Genomic DNA, 20,908 nt, shown 5'->3' on the forward strand with positions numbered 1-20,908 from the left:
CTAGATGTAATGACCACAAGGATGGAAGAAGTAGTGGAATGAATCGGTGATATAGAAGACATAATTCTGGAAAATAATGAAGCTAAAAAGAAGAAAGCAGGAAAAATAATTGGATAATGAATGTAGACTTAGGGAAGTCAGCAATTCCATAAAGCATAATAATGTTTGTATCATAGGAGCCCCAGAAGAAGTGAGGGATATAAACAAAGGTTTATTTGAGCAAATTATAGCTGAAAACTTCCCTAATCTGGGGACAGATATCCAATTCCAGGAGGCAGAGAGAACTCTCATCAAAATCAACAAAACAGGGGTGCCTGGGTGGCTTAGTCGGTTAAGGGTTTGACTCTTGATTTCAGCTTAGGTCATCATCTCACAGTTTGTGGGTTCAAGCTCCACATCAGGCTCTGTGTTGACAGCGTGAAGCCTGCTTAGGATTCTCTCTCTCTCCCCCTCTCTCTTTACCCTTCCCCTGCTTTCTCTCTCCTTCTCTCCCTCTCTAAATAAATAAATAAATAAATAAATAACATCTTTTAAAAATCTCTAAAAATAAAGAAATAAATAAATAAAAATCAACAAAACCAGGCCAATACAAAGACATATCACAGTAAAATTTGCAAAATACAGAGATAAGAAAAGAATCCTGAATGCAGTAAGGGGGAAAAATCCCTAACTTACAAGAAAAGACAAATAAGGTTAGCAGTAGACCTCCTCACAGAAACTTGGCAGGCCAGAAGGGAGTGGCGAGATATATTCAATGTGCTAAATGAGAAAAATATGCCAAGAATACTTTATCCAGCATGGCTTTCATCCAGAATAGAAGTAGTTTCCCAGACAAGTAAAAACTAAAGGAGTTCATGACCATTAAACCAGTCTTGAAAGAAACATTAAAGGGGACTCTTTTTGTTGAAAAGAAAGATCTAAAAACAACAAAGACTAGAATGGAACAGAGAAAATCTCCAGAAACAATGGCTTTATAGGTAATACAATGGCACTAAATTAATATCTATGAATAACCCACTCTGAATGTAAATGGACTAAATGCTCCAATCAAAATACCGAGGTATCAGAATGGATAAAAAGAACAAGATTCATCTATATGCTGCTTACAAGAGACTCATTTTAGACCTAAAGACACCTGCAGATTGAAAGTGAAGAGATGGAGAACTACCTATCATGCTGATGAACATCAAAAGGAAGCTGGAGTAGCCATACTTATATCAGAAAAACTAGATTTTAAACCAGACTGTAACAACAGATGAAAAAGGGTACTATAATAATAAAGGAGTCTATCCAAAAGAAGATCTAACAATTGAAATATTTATGCACCCAACTTGAAACACCCAAATATATAAATCCATTAATAATGAACACAAAGAAACTCATTGATAACAATACAATAATAGTAGGGGACTTTCACATCCCACTTACATCAATTGACAGATCATCTAAGTAGAAAATCAACAAGGACACGGAACAATAACCTGCAAAGAAATCGAATCAGTTGGACTTCAAGCTGTACCACAAAGCTCTAATCATCAAGACAGTATGGTACTGTGATAAAAACAGACATTCATATCAATAGAACAGAATAAAGAACCCAGAAATGGACTCACAAATGTATGGCCAACTAATCTTTGACAAAGAAGGAAAGAATATCCAATGGAATAAAGACAGTCTCTTCAGCAAATGGTGTTGGGAAAACTGGACAGCAACATGCAGAAAAATGAACCTGGACCACTTTCTTACACCATACACAAAAATAAACTCAAAATAGATCAAAGACCTAAACATAAGAGGAGAAGCCATCAAAATCCTAGAGGAGAAAGCAGGCAAAAACCTCTTTGACCTCAGCCACACCAACTTATTACTCAACATGTCTCCAGAGGCAAGGGAAACAAAAGCAAAAATAAACTATTATCCCTCATCAAAATATAAACCTTCTACACAGTGAAGGAAGACATTTGCAAACGACATATCATTAGTATAACGATAAAGGGTTATATCCAAATGCAAAGGGTTAGTATCCAAAATCTATAGAGAACTTATTAAACTCAACACCCAAAAAACAAATCATCCAGTGAAGAAATGAGTAAAAGACAAGAATAGACACTTCTCCATCTCCAATGGACATCCAGATGGCCAACCGACAAATGAAAAAATGCTCCACAACACTCATAATCAGGGAAATACAAATCAAAACCACAATGAGATACCACCTCACACCTGTCACAATGGCTAACATTGACAACTCAGGCAACAACAGATGTTGGTGAGGATGTAGAGAAAGAGGATCTCTTTTGCACTGCTGGTGGGAATGCAAACTGGTGCAGCCACTCTGGAAAACAGTATGAAGTTCCTCAAAAAATTAAAAATATAACTACCCTATGACCCAGCAATTGCACTACTAGGTATTTATCCAAGGGATAGATTGGTGCACCCCAATGTTTATAGAGGCACTATCAACAATAGTCAAAGTATGGAAAGAGCCCAAATGTCCATCAATGGATGAATGGGTAAAGAAGATGTGGTATATATATATATACAATGGAGCATTACTCAGCAACCAAAAAGAATGAAATCTTGCCATTTGCCATTATGTGGATGGAACTAGAGCATATTATGCTAAGCAAAATCAGTCATTCAGAGAAAGACAAATATCATAAGACTTCACCCAAATGAGGACATTAAGATACAAAACAGATGAACATAAGGGAAGGGAAGCAAAAATAATATAAAAACAGGGAGGCGGACAAAACATAAGAGACTCTTAAATATAGAGAACAAACAGAGAGAACAAACAGAGACTCTTAAATATAGAGAACAAACAGAGCAAACCAGGGTTGCTGGAGGGATTGTGGGAGGGGGGATGGGCTAAATGGGTAAGGGGCATTAAGGAACCTACTCCTGAAATCATTGTTGCACAATATGCTAACTAACATGGATGTAAATTAAAAAAGAAATTAATTTAAAAAAAAGAAATCGAATCACTAGTCACAAATCTCCCAACAAACAAAAGTCCAGGGCCAGATGGCTTCCCAAGGAAATTCTACCAAACCTTTAAAGAAGAGTTAATACCTATTCTTCTTAAACTGTTCCAAAAAATAGAAATTGAAGGAAAACTTCCAAACTCATTCTATGAGGACAGAATTACCTTGATTTAAAACCAAAGACTCCACTAAAAAGAATTATAGGCCAATATTCCTGATGAACATGGATGCAAAAATTCTCAACAAGATAGTAGCAAAACAAATTCAGCACTACAATAAAAGAATTATTCACCATAATCAAATGGGATTTACTCCTGAGCTACAGGGCTGGTTCAATATTGGCAAATCAATCAACATGATACACCACATTAATAAAAGAAAGAATAAGAATCATATCCTCTCAATAGTTGCAGAAAAAGTATTTGACAAAATGCAGTATCCATTCTTGATAAAAACCTTCAACAAAGTAGGAATTAATGGAACATCCCTCAATATCATAAAGGCTGTATATGAAAGACCCATAGCTAATATCCTCCTCAATGAGGAAAAACTGAGAGTTTTTCCTCTATGGTCAGGAACAGGTATGTCCACTCTCACCACTGGAAGTCCTAGCTTCACATAATATTGGTAGTGCTAGCTTCAGCAATCATACAACAAAAAGAAATAAAATCATCCAAATCAGCAAGGAAGAAGTCAAATTTTCACTATTCACAGATGACATGATACTCTATACAGAAAACCCAAAACTCCACCAAAAAGTTGCTAGATCTAATACATGAATTCAGCAAAGTTTCAGGATATAAAATCAATGTATAGAAATCTGTTGCATTTCTAATACCAATCATGAAGCAGCAGAAGAAAAAAATCAAGGAATCAATCCCATTTACAATTATACCAAAACCATGATACCTAGGAATGATGCTAACCAAAGTGGTAAAAGATCTGTACTCTGTAAATTGTAGAAAACTTATGAAAGAAATTGAAGATGATACAAAGAAATGGAAACATTCCATGCTCATGGATTGGAAGAACAAATATTGTTAAAGTGTCTCTACTAACCAAAGCAATCTACACATTTAAATGCAATCCTTATCAAAATACTAACAGCCTTTTTCAGTGTTAGAACAAACCATCCCCAAATGTGTATGGAACCACAAAAGACCTCAACCAGCCAAAGCAATCTTGAAAAAAAGAAAAGCAAAGCTGGAGGCATCACAATTCCTGACTTTAAGCTGTATTACAAAGTTGTAATCATCAAGACGGTATGGTACTGGCACAAAAACAGACACATAGATCAATGGAACAGAGTAGAAAACCCAGAAATGGACCCACAACTATATAGTCAAGTAATCTGCAACAAAGCAGGAAAGAATATTCAATGGGAAAAAGTCTCTTCAACAAATGATAATGGGAAAACTGGAAAGCTACATGCAGAAGAATGAAATTGAACCATTTTCTTACGCCATACACAAAAATAAATTCAAAACAGACAAAAGACCTAAGGGTGAGACAGAAAACCATCAAAATCCCAGAGGAGAACACAGGCAGCAACCTCTTGACATTGGCCATCAGCAACTTTTACTAGACATGTCTCCAGAGGCAAGGGAAACAAAAGCAAAAATGAACAATTAGAACTTTGCCAAGATAGGGGCGCCTGGGTGGCGCAGTCGGTTAAGCGTCCGACTTCAGCCAGGTCACGATCTCGCGGTCCGGGAGTTCGGGCCCCGCGTCGGGCTCTGGGCTGATGGCTCGAAGCCTGGAGCCTGTTTCCGATTCTGTGTCTCCCTCTCTCTCTGCCTCTCCCCCGTTCATGCTCTGTCTCTCTCTGTCCCAAAAATAAATAAATGTTGAGAACTTTGCCAAGATAAAAAACCTTCTGCATAGTGAAGGAAACAATCAACAAAACTAAAAGGCAACCTATGGAATGGGAGAAGATATTTCTAAATGACATAACTAAGAAAGGACTAGTACACAAAATCTATAAAGAACTTATCAAATTCAGCACCCCAAAATAAACAATCCAGTTAAGAAATGGGCAGAAGACATGAATAAGCATTTTTCCAAAGAAGACATACAGATAGCTAACAGACATATGAAAAGATGCTCAACATTACTCATCAGCAGGGAAATACAAATCAAAACCATGATGAGATACCACCCCACACCTGTCAGAATGGCTAAATTTAACAATGCAGGAAACAACAGATGTTGGTGAGGATATGGAGAAAGGGGAACCCTCTTACACTGTTGGTGAGAATGCAAACTGGTGCAACCACTGTGGAAAACAGTATGGAGGTTCCTCAAAAAGTTCAAAATAGAACTACCCTACAACCCAACAATTGCGCTACTAGGTATTTACCCAAAGGATATCAAAATACAGATTCAAAGGAGCACATGTACCCCCATGTTTATAGCAGAATTAGCAACAATAGCCAAATTATGGAAAGAACCTAAATGTCCATCAACGGTTTAATGGATAAGGAAGATGTGAGATATATATATGTATGTATACATACATATATATATATATAGGCTTGGAATTTTAGTGGCCACTAAGATTGCAGATATCTGGGACGACGTCTATGCAAGAACTAGATTCTGATTCTCTTTACTCCAACAGGCCAGTATTTGAGAGGCCAGCCCCAAATGAAGAATGCATTACCAAGGCATCTACTCTTGGGAGGCCCTGGATTACAATTTTAGCCCTATGGAGCTCCTGAAAAACAGCTCATCTCTGCTGTCTCTTCCTGAGCAGGAAACACTCTCTGGGCAAAAGTGGACCTGAACACCTGGCTCAAATTCTAGCTTATTTTCCTGTAATCCCTTACCATCTTCTTAGCTGTTCGAGTCTTTTAAGAAGTTTTTTACATTTTACACAAATTTTGTTATCTGGCTCCAAAAAAAGGATTAATCTAAATGACCCAGTCTGAAACTCCTACAAGCAGAGTCTTTCCCCCCCACCCCCGCCCCACCCTTATTCTATGGTCAGAGCCTTTTATTGAACTAAAAAATTCAAATTTACTTGATAGTACTGTCCCTTGGGTCATTCTATCAGGAACAGTGGTACTAGTCATTTTTCTTTTTTTCCCCCAGTATTATTGAGATAAAACCTTTCTCAACTTATGATGGGGTTACATCCCAATGAACTTATCGTAAATTGAAAACAATCTTAAATCAAAATGCATTTAATACACCTAACCTACTGAACATCATAGGTTAACCTAGACTACCTTGGACATGCTCAGAACATTTACCTTAGCCTACAGTTGGGCAAAATCATCTGATACAAAGCCTATTTGATAATAAGGTGTTGAAAAGCTCACATAATATATTGAACACCTGCACTGAGAGTGAAAAAAAGAATGGTAGTACGAGTATAGAATGATTGTAAGTATATCAGTTGTTTACCCTTGTGATCCTGTGGCTGACTGGGAGCTGTGGCCTGCTGCCACTGTCCAGCATCACGATATCATACCACATATTGCTAACCCACGGAAAAGATCAAAATTCAAAATTCAAAGTACAGTTTCTACTAAATGCATATTGCTTTTGCACCATGGCAAAGTAGAAAAATCCTAAGTCAGATCATCGTATATGTAATTGGTATATAATGTAAGTTTAAGGTAAAGAGCACAATGACTTGACTTACACATATTGTGAAATGATTATTGCAAGAAGTTTAGTTAACATCCATCATCTCATATAGATACAAAAGAAAGAAAAGAAAAAATGGGGTTTTTTTTTCTTGTGATAAGAACTCTCTGATCTAGTCTCTTAGCAACTTTCAAATATACCATCTAGCAGCGTTAACTATAGTCATCGTGTTGTATGTTGCACCATTAGAACTTATAACTAGAAGTTTGTACCTTTGACTACTCTCATCCCCATCCCCCACCTCTGATAACCACAAATATGCTCTTTTTCTATGAGTTTGGGTTTGTTTGTTTGTTGTTTGTTTGTTTGTTTTTTAGATTCCACATAGAAGTGAGATCATACGATTATCTTTCTCTGCCTGATTATTCCTCTTAGTATAATACCTTCAAGGTCCATAGAAGCAGAAGTCTTCTTATTTTATCCTTCAAGATCTTTCTCAAGAGGAGCCTGGGTGGCTTAGTTGGTTGAGCATCAGATTCTTGACTTCAGCTCAGGTCATGATTTCACAGTTCATGAGTTCAAGCCCCGTGTTGGGCTCTGCACTAACAGTGCAGAGCCTGTTGGGATTCTTTCTCCCTCTCTCTCTGCTCCTCCACTGCTGACTCTCTCTCTCTCTTCTATCTATCTCTCAAAATAAATAAATAAACTAAAAAAAAAGACTTTTCTCAAAGTTCTAACCAATGAAGTAAAGCAGGAAAATATTGTAAAAACAAAAATATTGCAAGTGAAAACATTTGTGTTTGAAAACAGAAAAAAACTAATAAACACAATAAAAATCTTATGGGTACAAGGCACAAGAAAAACATTTTTTAAATAACTTGTTTTTCTGTTGAAAATGAACATAAAATATAATGAAAAGCCTAAAATGAGAAAACACAAAATATAAATGTTATGGTGTTTCTTATGTGTCATCCTGACTAAATTAATATCCCTAGTATTGAATCAAACACTAATCTAGGCGTTACTTTGAAGGCATTTGTAAACATGACTAAAAGTCCATATTCAGCTGACTTTTAAGTAAAGGAGATTATTTTAGATAACCTGAGTGGGTTCATTCAATCCATTTAAGGCCTTAAAAGGCAGAGCTGAGTCTTGCCAAAGAAGGAACTCTATCTGTGAATAGCTGTTTCAGCCTAGGCCCCGGAGTCCCAGCCTGTCCTGCCCCTCTTGATGGCCTGACAGATTTGGACTGGACTAGCTAGGCTTCACAATTGCATAAACCAACTTTTTGCAATAAATCTTTTAATATATACTTCCTCCTGGCTCTACTACTCAGGTTAAACCCTGACTGATACAATATTACGAAGAAAAATGTTAAATGTTGCTAAATAACATAAAAGTGGGTAAGAAACTTCACAAATTTCTGCACTAAAATTCAAAATATTCCAAAAAAATTAATGCAATTAAAATAAAATCCTAACAAGACTTTTTTTTTTTTGATAATTTGACAAGTTTCCTCTAAATAAAAAGGAATAATCATGGTAGTGGGTGATAAATGAACCCACCAAATAGTAAAATATGCCATAAAGCTACAATAATTAAAAAAAAATTTTTTTTAAGGTTTATTCATTTTTCAGAGACAGAGAGACAGAGCATGAGCGGGGTAGGGGCAGAGAGAGAGGGAGACACAGAATCTGAAACAGGCTCCAGGCTCTGAACTGTCAGCACAGAGCCCGATGTGAGTCCCGAACTCATGGACGGCGAGATCATAACCTGAGCCGAAGTCGGACGCTTAACCAACTGAGCCACCCAGGTGCCCCAAAGCTACAATAAGTTTTAAAGTGTGAAATTACCAGGGGAAGAAGCAAATAGATCAAAGAAACAGAATAGGAGCTCAGAAACAAACACGTATGGAAATGGGAATTTCGAGCATGAAAGGTGTGGTATTTAAATCAGTATGGGGAAGACGGATGTATGTACCAGTTACCTTTCACTGAGAAACACATCACCCAAAAGTGCAACAGATTAAAATAGGAACCATTTATTTACTTCATAATTTTGTAGTTTGGCAGTTTGTGCTGGAGTAAGCTAAGTGGTTCTTTAGGTCTAGGCCAGGCTTGGCTGATCTTAGCTGAGCATGCTCCTGGGTCTGTGGTCAGCCGATGGGCTAGATGGAGATGACTGGTTTTGACTGGTCTCATTCATATATCTTATGATTCACTGAGAGTGACAGGGGAGATTAGGCCACATGTCTCTTATCATCCAGCAAGCTAACCTGGGCTGCTTTATATAACATAAGAGTTCTAAGAACAGCAAACAAGTAAGCCTCAATACACAAGCATTTTTCAAGTCTCAGCTTGCATTGCTATTGTTTCATTGGGCAAGCAAGTCATATGTCTAAGCTCGAAGTCAGTAGAGGAGGGCTTGGATACAGGGAGGGGTGCCTGGGTGGCTCAGTCCAATAAGCATCAGACTCTTGATTTTGGCTCAGGTCATGATCTCATGGTTCATGAGGTCAAGCTCCATGTCAGGCTCTGCCCTGATAGCATGGAGCCTGCTTGGGATTGTCTCTCTCCCTCTCTCTCTTCCCCTCTCCTACTTGCACACACTTTCTCTCTTGCTCTCTAAAAATAAATAAATAAACTTTTAAAAAATGCTTGAATCAAGGAGGAGTGAAAAAATTGGGGCCATTATTGCAATCAATCCACCATAATGAATCATTCAATAAATGATGCTGGGAAACTGAGCCATTTGGGGGGGGGGGGTTGGAATAGGTTAGATTCTTTTACTGCATCAAAATAAATCCCACATATATTGAAAATTAAATGTAAAAATTGCCATATTTTAATAACAAAATTGACAAATGAAAATGTAAAGAAAATATTTGCAACATTATGGCAATGACTTAAGAGCCATAATATACAATGAGGTCTTAAAAATAAGAAAACGGTAAACACCTCTATTAAAGCAGTGGGGGGAAATGTAGATATGCAATTCATAAAAGAAATACAAATGGACATCAATCAAACAAAAATATGCCCAACATCAATAAGAACCAAATACAAATGAAAACAAAACCAAGGTATAAGTTTCTGCCAATTATTTTGACAAACTTTAATGTCAAGTGCTAAAGAGTGTTTGGAAATAGATACACTTACATAATGTTAGAATATAAATTGGCATAAAATTTCTAGAGAGCAAATTAGCACTATCAAAGTGTTAATTTGAATATCCTTAAATCCATAAACTCAATTTCTGGGAATTTATCTGAAGGATAAGTGTAAATACATAGATGAAACATGTGTATATAAAATAATATTTATGACACCTTTTTTTAAAAAAGTGAAAACTTAGGGGGACCTGGGTGGCTCAGTCGGTTAAGTGTCCAACTTCAGCTCAGGTCATGATCTCATGGTCTGTGGGTTCGAGGCCCACTTTGGGCTCTGTGCTGACAGCTCAGAGAGAATCCTGCTTAGGATTCTGTGTCTGCCTCTCCCTCTGCCCCTCCCCAACTTGCACTGTTTGGCTCTCAAAAATAAACAAAATATTAAAATTTTTTTTAAAAAGTGAAAACTTAGAAACAACCAACTTTTCTGTCAATAGGATTAAATTGTGATACATACAATAAAATATTATGCAGCATTCAAATGCATAAAATAAATCATTATGTATTGTTATAGAAATATGTCTATGATGGCTTATTGAGAGACCACATGCAAATTACAGAAAATATAATCCCATTTATGTGTACATTTTTGTTATTTGCATGAAAAATTATGAAAGAATATGCACCAGATTTCAGGGTCTTTTATACTTTCTCTGTTCTGTCCACAATATTTTTATAGTAATAAATTGTCAACAGAAGTTTTTTTCTGAAATGAAATTAATTATATTGTTATCATTTAAAAGAATCACTTCGGTTAAGTGTCTGACTTCGGGTCAGGTCATGATCCCATGTTTCGTGGGTTCAAGCCCCATGTCAGGCTCGGTGCTGACAGCTTGGAGCCTGCTTTAGATTCTGTGTCTCCCTTTCTCTGCACCTACCCTCCCTTTCAAAAATAAATAAACATTAAAATTTTCTAAAATAAATTTATAAAAATATCACTTCAAAGAATTATTTGACAGCATTTTTATGCCACAGCATAAAATTAGGTAATTTTGTAAAATGTAGCTAAAAGTGTATGAACTCTGATGATAGACAAATAATCATCGACTAATGCAGAATGCCCCTCCTGGTAATAATGAAGATGAATTTTTGAAAGTCCCATAGAGAAGTCATTAAAAGAAAAGAAATTTAGAGCAGAGTATAACCTGAATTCCCATTAGAGGCCTTTGGTTCCCATAGCAGGAGTCACTAAGCAAGCTTGAAACAAAATGAAGGTGGTTAAGATAGACAGTAAAGAAGGGACATTAGGACTCTACTCTCTCAATGAAGTCTACCTATATCGTGCAAATTTCTGTGGCATCCATCTCTATATAATACAGCCAATTCAGAGTTATCTATGTGAGCTAAACAAAACTTATGGTTCTAACTAATTACTGAAAGCTATTCTGCACTTCCATTAATGCCAGAGCTGATTTGAGGACTGGTGAAATATCTCTCTTTTCAGGAAGAGGGCATGTGCCAAGTCACAGGAAGGTAAGGGTTTCCAGCAGAGGCCAAAAAACCACATTTTTATAATTACTTAGGCACAGGTCCACAATGACAAGACTGTTCATTCATAAATTTGGAAATAATTGCCATGAGGAAACCAAGACCTCATAAGTCAAGTTAACAAAGGGCCAAACTCAATGACATTTATGAAATATGAAAAAGATTTATATAGATGAGGAAGGTGTGCTGCTTAGCAAATAGGATAAACTGATGGTGACCCAAAATTGCTCTTTCATTTTGAAGATGAAAAATGGGCAAACATTATTCCTTTCATAGGCTGCTGTATGGATTCAATGAGACAATAAACAGAGTCCAGGATATTACAAATATGTAGTATCTCTTTCTTCCCTTTTCTTCTTCTGGCCATTCTCACTTCCTTGTTAGGACTTCCATAATCTTCTCTAGCTGTTGCCACCCTCCCCATTCTTCAAAGCCCTGCTCAAAATTCACCTTCTACACAAACTTACTTTTCCTTCTCATTTAATGTCTGCACTACATGAGTCGCTTCCTTGATGGATGGGGAAAAATTCTTTGGTTTGATTAACAATTATGTAATGAGTTCCAACTTTGTTGCCAGGCATGGCCTTACCTCTTCAACTAGATTAGAAGTTTCTCATGCTCTGGGACATCACCTTAAGCTTCCTGCTTCCCCCACAGCACCTAGCATACAGTTACATTTAATAGCAAATTATGGGCTTACATTGTTTGACTGAGAGATTTTATGTAAGGTACCCAAAATGTTTGGGTAAATATTTTAAAGGTGATTTGGTACATCAATTATGTCAATGCCAGTCACAAGCACTAGAGCTATATGGACACTTTGTAAAAGAAGAAAGAAGTCAGTTTTCAATCTGTTTCCATGATCTTCCAATATTCTTTTGTTTTCAATATAATTAAATGTTTCTCAAAAAATCTTCTATATGTTTCTGAGGTTTAAAATTCAGTTCCATGAAGTTTACAAAAAAGTTCAATTATTAACCCTTCTTTCAGGTGATATGTGGAATAAAATGTTTTTGCACAGTTGAAGAACCAGTATATCTGTTTAGAACATATATTGTAAACTTTGATTTAAAAAATGTAAATTGTTGATGCAGGAAAATAAAAGAAAGTTTTTTATCTACTTTCGGAAATTATATTTTTTTGAAATTTTTATGAACCATAAATTTGTGTGTTTTCCATTAAACTGATTTCAAAAAGGGAAGAAGAACAATCTTGGGATTGTACCAACATTTTAATAATCATAAAACAGCAGTATCTTGTGGAGAAACAGGTTTTATCTACTGGTAGTAGAATGTTTTAAAATTTACTCATCATTACTTTGATATTTAATTTTTAGTGTTATTATTTTTTTGTTTATGCCATTAATGATTTAGTGGATACCACCAAAGACCACTCCAGAAAATTTAATGTTGACTACTCTTAGCTAGGAAGATACAGAAAAATAAGCATTCAGCCACCTCAACTAAGTAATTGAGTGACTTTTTGTTAAGTGATAGGGATGTTTCTGAAGGCAAGGTCTGGAAATAATGGATAGCAACAAATCCCCATCTGAGGGGCAAAGAGCTGAGACCAAATTGAAGTGGAAGAATAAATTAGAAAAGTAGATTCAAATCCAGTTGTCAGTGACCAGTTCATCATTTACATTAAAAAAATGTGTAGAGTGGGTGAGTAGTCAGAAATCAGATTAGTTTTGTTTGAATGAACATAATTGTTATCCATAGTATTCTGGGAGAGTGGCAAAAATTCAGACAGTGAAGTTGGGAAGCATTTGATAATCAGGAAGGAAAGCTTAAAAATACACATATACAAACATGATGGGGGTATAGTTGAAAAAAACCTAGGGGGGTGGGAGGGAGGAGAGGGTGGGTGATGGGTATTGAGGAGGGCACCTTTTGGGATGAGCACTGGGTGTTGTATGGAAACCAATTTGACAATAAATTTCATATATAAATAAAAAAAAAAAAAAAAGAAAAGAAAAGAAACCTAAACTTGGCATCAAAGGAAGTAAGGTCAAGAGCTTGCTCTGGCTGGGGCACCTGGGGGGGCTCAGTCGGTTGAACATCAGACTCTCAATTTCCGCTCAGGTCATGATCTCACCATTTGTGGGATCCAACCCCATGTCGGGCTCTGAGCTGACAGCAATGGGAGCCTGTTTGGGATTCTTTCTCCCTCTCTCTCTGCCCCTCCCCTTCTCTCTCTCTCTTTCAAAATAAATAAATAAACTTAAAAAAAAAAGACTTAGCTGTGGCTGAAGCTCATTTCTTCATCTGTAAAATGAAGGAAATAATATCTACAGCATTGAATTAAGAGAAGTAAGAGAAAACCCTTTCAAACTAAAATGTCTGTGTAAAGTATGGTTTTGGGTTTCTAAATTATCTGCAGGCTCCTATCTGTTCTTTCTGCCCTCTTCTTTCCTTCTCCAAGGATGATTCATAGTTAAGGGCAAGGGTATTTTATTGGCTCTTGGTGCTAAGAGGTGGAGCTTTCCCTATGAGAAGCTGAGGTGTCAAAGCTGGACCAACAGGAGTATGGTGAAATAATTACGTTGGCTGATCTGAACACCGTAATTCCAGTTATGCACCTTAAATTTTGATTAGCTTTTTAAGCAGTCACATCACCTTGATAGTTCATATTGAACTTGCATTCATATACAATTGTAAAGGCTTTCTTTTTCTAGAAACCATTAATCCTCATTTTATACTTCTGCTGCTGATATTTGAAACTAGTGTGCAACATTTAATTCCTGTTAAATTATATCCTGTTGACTGCACCCCTGGGGTCCAGTCAGCTAAAATCTGGCATCTTAAGTTTAGCCTAACCTCCTAGATTTGCCTCATCCATGCAAGCAGTATCTACCCTGAAGAAGCTTTTAACGCAAATAAATTAAAGTTTGACAAACAAATTAAGTTTGATAAACACTCCATCCAGATAAACCCTCTTGGAGATTTACCATGCACATTACCACACTTAAGGTTCTGGTAGCCTATAGTAAAGAACTCTAGTTAACTGCATTTGATCTTGTATTTCCCAATTATTTTTTACCATAGAACACACCTTAGGAAATTTTAGTATTAATAAGGAATGGGATACTATTTTGCCATTAAGAAGAATGAGGTAGGGGTGCCTGTTTGGCACAATCTGTTAAACATCTGACTCTCAGCTTCAGCTCAGGTCATGATCTCCCAGTTTCATGAGCTTGAGCCCCATATTGAACTCACTGCAAGTGAAGAGTCTGCTTGGGATTCTCTCTCTCTCCCTCTCTCTCTACCTCTCCCCCGCTCACACTGTCTCTGTCTCTTTCAAAATACATAAATAAACTTAAAACAAAATTTTTTTTAAAGAATGAGGTAGATCTATTTGAAATGACATGCAAACATCTTCAAGACTTATTATTAAGTGAAAAAAGCAAATCCAAAACAATAAGCATAATCTAACTTCACCTTAAACAATGAATAAATACAGTGTATATGTGTGTATATGCACATAAAGCTAATATAAAGTGCTGAACAGTAAATACCTTTTTGTTGTTGTTGTTTATTTACTTTTGAGAGAGAGAGAGAGAGAGTACAAGCAGGGGAGGGGCAGAGAGAGAGAAAGACACAGAATCTGAATCAGGCTCCAGGCTCCGAGCTATCAGCACAGATCCAGACGTGGGGCTCAAACTCATGAACCCAGAGTTTATGACTTGAGCCAAAGTCAGAGCTTAACCAACCGAGCCACCCAGGTGCCCCATGGAACAATAAATACCTTACTGCTTTCAGTGGTTACATCTGGAAATAGGTATAAAACCTAATGCACTGATGATAAATGGAGACTTTGATATTTTACTCTAAATGTCTCATGCTGTTTCAATTCTTTACATTGAGAATGTATGATAAATCATTATATATATATATAATTTTTATATTGTAATTGCCCAAATAGGATTATGGAAACTAAATAAACATAAATCTGTCCTTTCTACAAAATCAAAACCAAAAATTGTGCTTCCTCTCCAGATTCTGAAAGCCAGCGAACAAGTCTTTGTGAGATGGGTTGAACAGACTTGAAATTAGGTAGGAAATAGTTCCCGCATGGTTTATTTAGATAAAAATATGGGTACAGGGGGGCCTCGGTGGTTCAGTTGGTTAAGCATCCAACTCTTGACTTTGGCTCAGGTTATGATCTCGCAGTTTGTGGATTCGAGATCTGCATCAGGGGCTCCATGCCAGCAGTGCAGAGACTGCTTGGGATGGTCTCTCTCCCTGTCTCTCTGCCCCTCCCCCACTTATGTGCACTCTCTCCCTCTTCCTCCCTCTCTCTGTCAAAATAAATAAACTTAAAAATATATATATGGGTATGATGTAATGCAGTTCTTACAACCTGTCTTGACTGACATGATGTGAAGATAAACAGAGACCCAACCTCAAAAAATCATGAAAGATTAAAATAAGAGGGCAACATAGAACAGTGCAAAGAACTGGCTTCAGTGTCAGATAGTTCTAGATTCAAATCCAGGCTCCTCCACTTTTTTTAAGCCTCAGGTTCCTCATCTATAAAATAAAGTTAAGACTCAACTGAAAACTATAGAGTGAAATACCTCAAAACTTACACTTCACATTTGCCTCTTGCACCCAGTTCCTATATTGCTTTAGGGAGCAAGCTAGAAGTCTGAGAAAAATTGGAGTTCTGTCAGGAATGAAACCAAAAGAGGGACTTGGAATCCAGGAAACGCCATTTCAGTTTCCTTCTAAACAAGTATTAACCCTAACAACTCGGTGCTTACTACTGAGCATGAGTGGAAGGGGTCTTGACAGAGGGACTCAAGGCTGTGCTCTGTGGTCCTGGTTTGTAAAAGCCCTGAGTCCTTCCAAAGGTAGCAGAGCTGTTTGGGCCCCAGTAATGCTAACGTAAGTGACATCAGAGCCAAAGATTTCAGATCCACACCAGCCATACCATGTGTTAAAGGGTTCTTAATAGATACATGACCTCTTTCACAGGCCTTTAGGGACATAATGAAATGAGTCACTAAATGAGAAAGATGAGAGAGAATCAAAGAGGAGAAAGGGACTGAAGTTTATAAAGGACCTAAGGCAGGGGACAGTGAGAAGTAGTGTAAAGTGGTCACAGGTTTGTGGCTTAAAGGAGTATAAGCCAAATATCATGAGGAAAAAATTAAAATTTCAGGAAAGTGAATAAGAAGAAGTTTTTTTTAATTAATAAATTTTTTATGGGCCACCTGGGAGGCTCACTTGGTTAAGCGTTCGACTCTTGATTTTGGCTCAGGTCATGATCTCACAGTTGGTGAGTTCAAGCCCCACATCGGGCTCTGTGGTGACCATGCAGAGACTCTTGGGATTCTCTCCCTCTCCCTCTCTTTCTGTCCCTCCCCTTCTTCCCCCCCCCCAAAAAAAATAAATAAATAAACTTGAAAAAATCTAAAATAAAATAAAATTTAGAAAGCAATGGGTTCACCTCATTAGCATCCAACTAAAAGGATAATGTGCTAAGATAGACAGATTTGACCTTTCTGTGATTTTTATCAGCCCCTGGAATCCTACTGTAAACTCCTTAAAAATGTAAACTTGGGGAATAAAGAAGAGTATCCCTTCCAGGTATTCGGTAAATTGCACGCAATTTCTCATCATAAGGACAACAGACCTGGGAAGTTTGTGTTCTGAGCTGTGGCCGCAGAACGTATTGCCAAGGAGACAAAGTGACTTCAGGGACATACGTTTCATAATCAGCCTCCCCATGTGCCTGTTGGACTGTAGAGCTGCACAGCCAGCACCATCCATTTTGGGGAGGCAAAATGGAGTATAAATCACTCCTGTTGAGGATTTTTCATAGCAGGTTTTTAAGCTGTCTAGTCCCCCTTACATATACTTTAGCACCTGTCATTTACAGTCAGCGCTGCTGAGGGGAAATAATATGCCCTCTCCTGGTCTCCACCTGGAAGGATTCTCCCCAAGGTTCTCTCTATCATTTATTTTCTCTGTCATTGGTAAATTTGGAAAATATACCTGATCTATAGCTGAGCTCCACTCCTTTCCTTCTCTGAAAACAGGACTATTCTTCTGATCTTCCCTGCCTTCCTACTTATTAGTGCTTCCCTGCCTTAATACTTACCCTAAGTACTTGGTACTTAGTACTTCCCAGGCAGAGACATCAACCCTGTCCAGACGGGTACAGGTGGATAAATCAGGCTAATCCTGGTGTTCCGTTAGGACAAACACTTGGCACCCTATTAGTCCATATCTTCCAACCTAACCTTTATTCAAAATAAGGAGGATTATTTTAGACTTTACACATTTTTTTATTGATAACTCATTCTTGAGAGAGATAGAGAAGACAGCACAAGCAGGGGAAGGGCAGAGAGAGAGAGAGAATCTGAAGCAGGCTTCAGACTCCAAGCTGTCAGTACAGAGCCCAATGCAGGGCTCAAACCCACAAACCATGAGATCATGATCTGAGCCAAAGTCAGATGCTTAACTGACTGAGCCACCCAGGTGCCCCTAGACTTTACACATTATTTTTTTATTATGAAATCGTTGGGAAACTGGGTGGAGAAGATGGGTGCCCTGAATGGAAGCCCCTCAGAAACTCTAAGGGTGTTCAAATATGATGAATTTATTTTAACTCTAACTCAAATGCCACATGATTCAAAGAGTCTTTACCTGTTGTCTTTGTGTGGGCTCCAAGAGGTCCATGGACTCCCTGAAAATTTATAGAAATCTTTGCATGTAAGTGTACTTTTCTGTCGCTAAGAAAGGTTAAGAAACAGCCACCTAATTATTGACAGCAGTAAGAAAAAAAAATCTAAATAAGTCACAATGCCAGGTATTTTTAGCAAGCCTATCATTTCAGATTATTCTCACTACCTCAAAGCTCCAAATTTATATAAATAAAAATTTAACTCCATTTTCACTGTTAATGAATATAAGGCTTAGCTAAGTATCTCATACAAGAAAGTCTATTATTTACATCAGTCCTATAGTAGTCAGTTTGTGTTTTGCTTTGGTTTGGTTTGGTTTTTATTTTTTCGATAGCTCCTGGGCCAATTCATTACCATCCTCAGGATAAATAAGATAAGGAACGAGTTTTGTTTGTTTGAATTGTGAGAAAAGGCCAAATGAACAGTTGGCCGCAAACTGAAAGTTTACCATGCAGACATAGAGAGTAAAGGACTCCAAATCCCACAAAATCTTTAATTCTGGGTACACACACACATGCGAAATAAACACATACATACATACATACATACATACATACATACATACATACAAAAAAGGGTCCTGGAAAAAACTTCAGCCTTGCACCATGGGCAGGTCTAAATTCCAGAGTTGAGAATTTAATGTAAAAATCTACCTCAAACCAGTGATAACCTGAGCAGAACCAATAGACATGAACCCAAAAAAACACTTGAGTTTCCCACTTTAAAAACAAACAGCTGGGGCGCCTGGGTGGCGCAGTCGGTTAAGCGTCCGACTTCAGTCAGGTCACGATCTCGCGGTCCGTGAGTTCGAGCCCCGCGTCAGGCTCTGGGCTGATGGCTCGGAGCCTGGAGCCTGTTTCCGATTCTGTGTCTCCCTCTCTCTCTGCCCCTCCCCCGTTCATGCTCTGTCTCTCTCTGTCCCAAAAAATAAATAAACGTTGAAAAAATAAATAAATAAAAAATAAATTAAAAAAAACAAACAGCTAAAAATGAGCCAATCATTAAAAAATTACAAACTTCACAAAGAAACAATCCACCCTACGGGAAAGTCAGCCAATGCAACCACAGGAAAATGAACACATCCAAGAACCCACGACAGTAGAACAACCTACACACTACACAATAAGTATGTTAGAAGTTAATAAAGGAAGGATAAAAATAGCTAACATTTATTTAGTGCTTGATTTGCAAAAATATAATCGCTGACATTAATGGAGAGGTTAAGCAGCTCAGACAGATCTGAAGAAATACTAGAAATCAACACAAAAAATGAAATTGTAAAAAGTATGAAAAGAGTTTAATAACTGTAGACTATACAACTGAAAGGCACACCCACCCACGTATACAAAGAGAGACAGGGAGAGAGATTTTTAACTTTGAGTTTCAGAAGAAACAGGACTCAAGATGGAAGAAAGATGTTAAATCCTCAGATTTAAAGGGCTCTCTGAGCACAGAACAGGATAAATAGAAGTAAACCCACACTTGGAAAAATGGTAGTGACACCACAGTATATCACAGATAGAGCAAACCATAAAAGTAACAAAAACAGAGTGAAAGACAAATTACCCGCAAAGCTATGACATTTACTTCCCAATAGCAACATTCCTAATGCCTTCAAAGTCCTAAAGTTCTAGTCCCAGCTAAGCTATGATTGAAGAATTAGAGTGCAACTCAGAAAAACAAATTTCAAAAAAATTATCATTTACAGATCTTTATGGAAAGAATTAAAAGATAAAGAAAATTGGACCAAGAAGGAAGGAATAAGCTGAAGGAAAAGTGAGCCATGTCACTGGTAAACATAAGGTAAATTTAGATAAGTATATTCTTTAAAAACAAACAAACACGGGGCGCCTGGGTGGCGCAGTCGGTTAAGCGTCCGACTTCAGCCAGGTCACGATCTCGCGGTCCGTGAGTTCGAACCCCGCGTGGGGCTCTGGGCTGATGGCTCAGAGCCTGGAGCCTGTTTCCGATTCTGTGTCTCCCTCTCTCTCTGCCCCTCCCCCGTTCATGCTCTGTCTCTCTCTGTCCCAAAAATAAATAAAACGTTGAAAAAAAAATTAAAAACAAACAAACAAAAAACAGAAAAACAACATTAAAGACGGGTTACAAGTAAGGTAGACCTAAAACACTGGGGATGGGGGAGGGGAAATAATATTGAAAATGAAGTAGGGAAAGTAGAATTAAAGTTCTCATAAAAGGTAGAGATATCGCTTTGGTCTTTGTTAAGTCAATCACACACGTTAAACTTCTAAAGTTTAATACAAAAATAGAGATAAAACATATAGCAAAACTGTAATAGGGAAAAGAAGTGATAAAGAGAAGTAAGGAAGGAGAAATAAAAAGCAGCCAAAAAAAAAAAAGGAATGGTAAAATAAAAACAAACGGGAGGTAGAATAAATAAAATCATGTGTATTAATAGTCATAATAAATATGAATGGATAAGTTTGATAGTTCAGAAGAGGATAGTTTTATATCAAACTTTTAAAATCAGCTATAAGCTAAAACACATTGGAAACATATGAATATAGAAAAGTGGAAATAAATGAATAGAAAAGGTACACTATGGCTTCTCTGAGAAATGACTAAAGGCTAAAGACTGCAGATGATACTGGTGCTTAGGATGGGCAGAGAGGAAAAGGATAGGGACAGGAACTGGTCTTGGACAACAAACTGGGCCATCTGGTTGAGGACATGATGAAGTTCTTGGAGCAGATCTCTTTCTTTTCCTTCCTTGACTTCCTTCTGGGGTCATTTCTGGAGAATGAGATACTAAAGATAGCACTCTTTCAGAGACATAAAGGGGTGACATGTAAGCCCAATTCCAAGGTATCCTTGGCTACTGGGAACCATAATGACTCATTGATATAGATGTCAAATGCTCCAAGGAGGTAGCAACTGCTTTACACAGTGTCATCATCTGGACAAGGCATCCATTATCTGAGACAAGACCACTAGGGAAACAAATCAGCAAATCCTATT

At 37.4% G+C, this 20,908-nt stretch overlaps 1 long non-coding RNA gene across 1 annotated transcript in view; it reads right to left on the reverse strand.

Annotated features, from left to right (window-relative positions):
- The window catches only part of LOC121027361 (uncharacterized), a 147,263-nt gene that overhangs the window by 108,139 nt on the left and 18,216 nt on the right, over window positions 1-20,908 (reverse strand). The window lies entirely within an intron of this gene.

Source organism: Herpailurus yagouaroundi, unplaced genomic scaffold (genome assembly GCF_014898765.1).
Source record: "Herpailurus yagouaroundi ecotype Mexico unplaced genomic scaffold, PumYag 28, whole genome shotgun sequence".
In the NCBI taxonomy this organism is placed as follows: Eukaryota; Metazoa; Chordata; class Mammalia; order Carnivora; family Felidae; genus Herpailurus; species Herpailurus yagouaroundi.